The following is a 6,924-nucleotide window of genomic DNA, read 5'->3' on the forward strand; positions in this document are numbered from 1 at the left end:
GCATTTAAATCATTTAAGGTCTGGAGTTCAATATCCCCTAAAAGCAGCCTCCATTCTTTTCAGGCACACCTGGATTTTTTTTTTTTTTTTTTTTTTTTTTTTACTTCAAAGTGAGGGATATCCTCCTAAGGGGGAAGAAAGCTTTGCAAACGCGTTAACTCTTTGCGTGCACAGGTGTACTTCCTGATGCCCTCTGCTTGCCTCTTCCCAGACTGTCCTTCCTTGGCAGTGGCTCTTTTAAGTCCTTAGTCACCCCGTTCCCATTTTAGCAGCAAAAGTAGTAACACGGTAAATCCAGCCTGCAGAAGGCTAAAAGTCCAAGGAGCTAGTGCAGGAGAGTCCTTGAAGAGTCAAGGCCTATTTTACTTTGAGCTTATGTAGCCTTTATGATACAGCATACGGGCCTTCCTCCCGAATTCCTCCAATTACTAAATTGTTGGTACAGGTGGCTGAGCACGAAACAATGAGAGTCATGCCTTAGGATATAAAGTTCCTCAGAATCCCCTCCCATTGACAAACTCGCGCTGTGCCGTAGACGGGGGCCCTCAGAGCATTCTCTGAAAGCAAGTTTTCGCTGAGAGGTGAGAGGGAGCAGCAGCTACTGGTATTTGTGGCCGAGGCAGAAATGTTTGGGATGCCACCAACAGGTTTCACTATTTAATGATCTTACTAGGGCCTGTTATTCTTAATTTTTTACTTCCCATTACCCCTGCTGTGCGGGCGGTCCAAGAGGTGAATGCCAATTGGCTCAGAATTAAATCGGGAACTTGAGACAATGGAAGGGGTCTTGGAACAAGAGACACAATCGGACTGAGCAAGACTTAGACTTTCATATTCACAAGTCTTAGTTTCCAGAAGATACTGTAGAGAGGTGAAGGCGCAAGCTCCTGTCAGTGTTTTTCCATTATATCAGGGATATCTGATCAGGGATATGTATCAGGGATATATATCGTTGGATATATAATATATATTGGAATATATAATGGAATATATTTCTATTATATCAGGGAATATATTGCTTTGAAAAGCCATTTTTTCAAAGCAATATATTTTGAAATATTTGTCGAGTATCCACAGTGGGCCAGATAACTCACTGCTACTTTATAAGGACTTCTGGACCGAGTGGATGAGTCTGAGTCATGGCGCTGCCTCACTAATCACGGTGCATGGAGCACGTAGGATATGAGGGACCGTGCGGTCCTAGACACCACAGGCCCGTGGGAGTTTGGATGGAGATTGTTGGCAAGCAGAGAGGATGCTGGACTCTTCCCCTAAGTGGATCTGCAGGCCTTGCTCCTACTTTAGACAGACAGTCCATTCATCTCGGGATATTGGGCAAAATTTGCCAGTCACTGAAACCCCCCTGCCTTGTTTGTTTGTTTGTTTGTTTTCCACAGAACCATCTGCACCTGGTGAAAAATGGCCCACTGAAACAGGTGAGCGTTTCCCACCGCTTTTCGTCTGACTCCACACAGCTGTGGCAGACGGTGTCCCAGCAGGGTCTACGCAGCTCATCTGCCAAGGGGGAGTGCAGTCATGATGGTCCTGACTTAGGTCTGGGGCTCAGCTTCTGTTTGTTCTAACCACCTCTGACCCCCCTCGGTAACTACACCCAGTGGGAACTTGGCAACAAAAGTTATTGACTGAAGGACTGGAGAATCTTTTACTGCTAATGTTAAAAATCTAAATGGGGCTTGGAGCCTTGTCCTTCTAAGTCAACCTTTTAAGTAGAAGGAATCTAAGGAACCAAAATTTCGTGTCCAGGATGAGTTAAGGCTAGGGACCCAGGTTCCTGGTCAGTGCGATTCCTTTCTGAGTGCATTCCTCACATTATTAGGTCATGTATTTTACTGGTTACCTGGGGAATTTGCTGAGGACAAAATCACCTGCTTTGGGGAAAGTTTCCGCTTAGTACTTAGTCCTATTTACTACTCCTGGTGGTTACTACTGTTGACCGTTGATCCTTTGTGTTAAAAATCTTCCTAGGTTTCTTTAGATATATATGCTGCTTTATGTTGTGTGTTTCCAACCAGACTACCTTACCCAAGGGCAAGTACCTGAGATGGCACGAAATGGTGGAAAAGGCTTTGAGTTTTAGGGCCTGACGTACTTAAAGTAGAATTCTGAGTTTTTATTTACCAGCTGGAGGATCTTTATCTCTCTTTCAAAGAGCAAACATTTTTCATTTTTATGATATTCCATTTATCGTTATTTCAATAGTTTTTGTGTTTTGTGTCCTATGTAAGAAATCTTTGTGTAAAAAAAAAAACAAGATCAGAGAGATTTTCTTTTATGTTTTATTCTAGCAGTTAATAGTCTTAGGTCTTATGTTTAGGTCTGTTATCTTTTTGGAGTTAATTTTTGTATGTAAGGTAAGGATTGAGGTTTATTTTTTTCCCCCTACAGGTACCTAGTTGTTCCAGAGTCATTAGTAGAAAAGACTACTTTTTACTCATTAAATTATCTTGACACCTTTGTTAAAAATCAATTGACCATAAATGTGTGGGTTTATTTTTGGACTCACTGCTTATGCCAGTGCCCCCACTGTCATGATTACAATAGCTTTGTTGTAAGTCTTGAAAGGAGGATGTGTAAGTTCTCCAAACTTATTCTTGATTTCATGACTCTTTTTGGCTATTCGAGGTCATTTTCCCTACTCATATAATTAAAAAAAATTAGCTTGTCAATTTCTTTAGTAAAGTCTCTTGGGATATTACTGAGATTCAGTTAAATCTGTGGATCTAGTTTGTGGAGAATTGCCATCTTGCTATGATGGTCTTTCTGAATCAGAAGGATGGTATACCTCATTGTAGTTAGGTCTTCTTTAATTTTCCTCTGCAATGTTTTGTAGTTTTTGGTGTTTAGTTCTTACATATCTTTAGTGAAATTTATTCCTAAGTATTCTTATGTTGTTGAAATAGTTAATTTTTTAATGCTTAATTTCTAATTGTTCATTTCTAGTATATAAGTTGACTTTGCTATATTAACCTTCTGTCCTGAGCGTTAATTCACTTGTTAATTCTAGTAGTTTTTTTTTTTTTTTTGTAGATTCCTTAGGGTTTTCAACTACATCTTCTGTAATACAGTTCATTTTTTCTTTCCAATATTTACACTTTCCATTACTTTTCCCTGCCTTATTGAACTGGCTAGGTTTTCCATTGCAATATTGAAGTGGGAGAATACATATGCTTGATTTGTCCCTGATCTTGGCTAAAAATGATTGACCCTTTCATAATTGAGTATGAGGTTAGCTGCAGGTTTTCAGAGATGTCTTTAATAAGTTTAGAAACTTGCCTCCTGTTCCTAGTTTTTGAAGTTTTTATCATAACTTGTGTCAAATTCATCTTCTGCATCTATTGAAAAGATCATAAGGTTTTTCTATTTTACAGTATTTACATGGCAAATTACATTGATTTTCAGATGTTAAACCAACCTATCATTCCTAGGATAAATCCCACTTGACCATGATGTGTCATGTGTTTATTAATATTGTTTGATTGTATTTGTTATAGTTTGTTAAGGATTTTAACACTCATGCTCACAATGGATGTTGATATATGGTTCTCTATTCTTGTGATGTTTTGTCTCATTTTGGTACCTGAGTAATATTGGACATATAAAGGGATTTGGAAGTATTCCCTTCTCCACTATTTTTGCATAGAATTGGTATTAGTTTTTCTTAAATGTGTGATAGAATTCACTAGTGGAGACTTTTGGGCCTAGTTTTCTTTGTGGGAAGGTTTTTTAATTACAAGTTCAGTTCTTTAATTGATATAGGGTATTCAAGTTTTCTATTTTTTCTTGGGTCAAAGTTTGTACTTTCTGTATTATAAGAAATTTATTCATTTCATTTAGGTTATTGAATGTATTAAGTTCATATTAAGTTCATAAAATTCCATTATTATTCTTTCAATATATGCAGGATCTGTAGTGGTATATCCTCTTTCAATGTTGATATTTTGATGTGGGTCTCTTTTTTTTCTCGATTAGTGCAGGTAGATGCTTATTAATTTTACATGTGTTTGAGGTAACTACTTTTTGGTTTTATATTTGGTTTATATTTTTGTATATAAAATATATTTGGTTTATATACTTATTTATTTATATATATTTATATTTATATGTATGTATATTTGTATTATTTCCCTGTTTTCCATTTCATTCCTTTATTCCTTTATCTTTATTATTGTCTTCCTTCTAATTAATTTAGGTTCATTTTTTTCTTTGTCTTTTTTTTAAGATGAGAACTCATGATTTTTAGACTTTATTTGTAACATAGGCATACAGGTGTAAATGTCTCTCTAAACACTTCTTAGCTGCATCTCATAAATTTTGATATCTTGTACTTTTATATTCTCTGAAATTTTTGAAATGGCTGTTCTGGGTATTACTATATGTATATATATATATATATATATATATCACTAACTTCATATTTCACTTGCAAATGATACTGTATCACTTTCTATAAAATATTTAACATTTTTCAACTTTATAGACATATATTCTTTCTCTCATATTTTAGGATACTCTTGTATGGGAAACAGAATTATGGCCCCTAAAGATTCCCATTCCCTACTCACCAGAGCCTGTGCATATGTTCTATGACAAAATATATTTTACAGATGTGTTTGAGAAGGGGACTTACCTTTTATTGCATGAGTAAGCAAAATCTAATCACATGTGTCCTTAAAAAAGGAGAGCCTTCTCATCTGGGTCATGGACATGAGATGGAAGAAGGAGGAGAAAAGATTGAAAAAGTGACTTGACCTGCCATTTCTTGGAAGTTGGAGAAAGAGGTTCATGAGACAAAGAACAAGGGTGACCTCTAGAAGCTAGGAACAACACTTAGCTGATAGCCAACAAGGAAATGGGACCGCAATCCTGCAAATGCAGGGAACTGGATTCTGCCAACACCCTAAATGAGCAAGGAAGCATAAACTCCCCTAAAGCCTCTAGAAAGGGACACATTCTTAAAAGCAGGGCACTCTGCTTTTAACCTAATACAATCCATGTCAGATTTCTGATGTACAGAATTATAAGATAATAAGGTTTGTTGTTTAATTCACTAAGTGTTGGTAATTTGTTATGAAATTAAAAGAACCAATTAAAAAACTTCCTTTAGCAGTTATTTTAGCACACTTATTTGACAACAAATTCTATTGGTTTTCTTTTGTAAATATGTCTTTATTTTTCTCTTTTTCGAAGAATATTTTCACTGACTGGAGAATTCTTAACTGAAGGATTGTTTCAGCTCTTTGAAGATGTTGTTCCAATTTCTGTTGGCCTTCATGGTTTTCATGAGAAGTCAGCTGTTAGATTGTTTCCCTTTATGTAATGTAATTTTCTTTTGCTGGTTATAAAAGTTGCCCTTTATAAAATAGTAAACTCATTAAACATTTGACAACAGTAGGCTCTCACATGGGCTTCTTCATTTTTATTCTGCTTGGTGATCTTTACATATTTTGTATGGGGCATGTTTTTGTCTTTTTCAAATTTGGGAAATTTTCAGCTTTTTTTTTCTTCAAATACTTTTGTCGATTCTGAGATTCCAGTTAAACGTGAGTTTGGCAATTTTATATTATCTAGGAAGTCCCTAAGGGTAATTACTATTGATGTATATTTATTCTCTCTTGATAATTTATTCCTTCTTCTGTCATATTTATTTGGCTGTTAAATCCATCTCATGATTTTTAAAAATTTCATACATTGTATTTTTCAGTTCTCAGCTTCTTACTTGACTCTTCTTTATGTTTTCTATTTCTTTACTGGGACTTTATACTTCTTTCATTTATTGCAAGTTTTGTTTTTTATTTTGGATAATAATATACAACAGTAATATGTCATATTAATAGTTAATTCATTGTCTCACAATTTTATCATCTTTTTCATTTAGTAATCAAGCTAGTTTAAGTTTGTTTTCTCTTGAGAACATTGTACATTTTCTTCAGTCTTTAAATATCAGGTAATTTTGGATCATATTCTAGACAATATAAATGTCAAGTTGTGGATACTCTGGATTCTATTATTTTTTTCTCCACTTAGGATTGTTTGCTTTATGAGGCATTAAAATCTGTGTGAAGTGAAAACCCTGCTTCTTAAGTGGTGGTTCTGATCTCACTTCAGATTTTTTTCTTTGAGCTACTTTGAGTCTGTCCTAAATATTTATGGCTCAGGCCTCAATCAGAGATGTGGGTAGATAAAAATGGGGGATCCTCTCTCTCTTTTCCTTTGGAATGTCACCATTGTTCTCAACAGCCATGTTTCTCCTGGCTTCAGTTGTCTGGTTACCCAGGCAAGAAAGGCTCTGTTTTTTTTTCAGTCAACATCCTACTATACCAAATGCACCTCAAGAGACTAATAACTGTAAAAGTAGGAACTTTTATGTACATCCTCTCTCCCCTTCCTTCCTTTGTGTATTCCTGACAGCATCTGTCTGCTTTTATTCAACTTCCAATACCTTTGTGTAGTTGTTTTTTATATTATGTCCAGGTTTCTTTTGGTTGTTTCTTTAGGACAGTAATCTAGTAGGTTCTTAGACTATCATTTCTAAAAGCTGAAGTTAGTCATTGCCTTTTGGGCAACTCATTCATAGTTCATATTGGAGATTTTCAGTAATTTCAAGATGAATATAATTTATAGCTAACTCATTAATTAAATGCTTTTATGCCTCTAATATGTCCCAGCTATGTTGATGGGAGTTCTGTTTTCAGTTGTGAACTTTTCACCTTGTCCCTTCTCTAATAGGACTTCAAAACTGGTGGCGAAGACAGATATTAAAAGCGATTAAAATACAGTGTGGTGAATGTGGTCATAAAAGGAATTACAGGGTGCTGCAGAAGTAAATGGTAGAATTCCGTAATATAACAAAAGAGATCAAGGAGACTTCCCTGAGAAAATGAGATTTAAGATGAAGAAAGGGTA

At 35.6% G+C, this 6,924-nt stretch overlaps 1 long non-coding RNA gene across 1 annotated transcript; it reads left to right on the forward strand.

Annotated features, from left to right (window-relative positions):
• The first annotated feature begins 506 nt into the window (after positions 1-506).
• LOC123384325 lies at positions 507-5,409 on the forward strand. Its single transcript, XR_006595244.1, has 3 exons — positions 507-581; positions 1,398-1,436; positions 4,699-5,409. It is a non-coding gene; the product is annotated as an uncharacterized LOC123384325 (long non-coding RNA).
• Positions 5,410-6,924: the final 1,515 nt, after the last annotated feature.

The sequence above is a fragment of the Felis catus genome, chromosome A1 (assembly GCF_018350175.1).
Source record: "Felis catus isolate Fca126 chromosome A1, F.catus_Fca126_mat1.0, whole genome shotgun sequence".
NCBI classification, from domain to species: Eukaryota; Metazoa; Chordata; class Mammalia; order Carnivora; family Felidae; genus Felis; species Felis catus.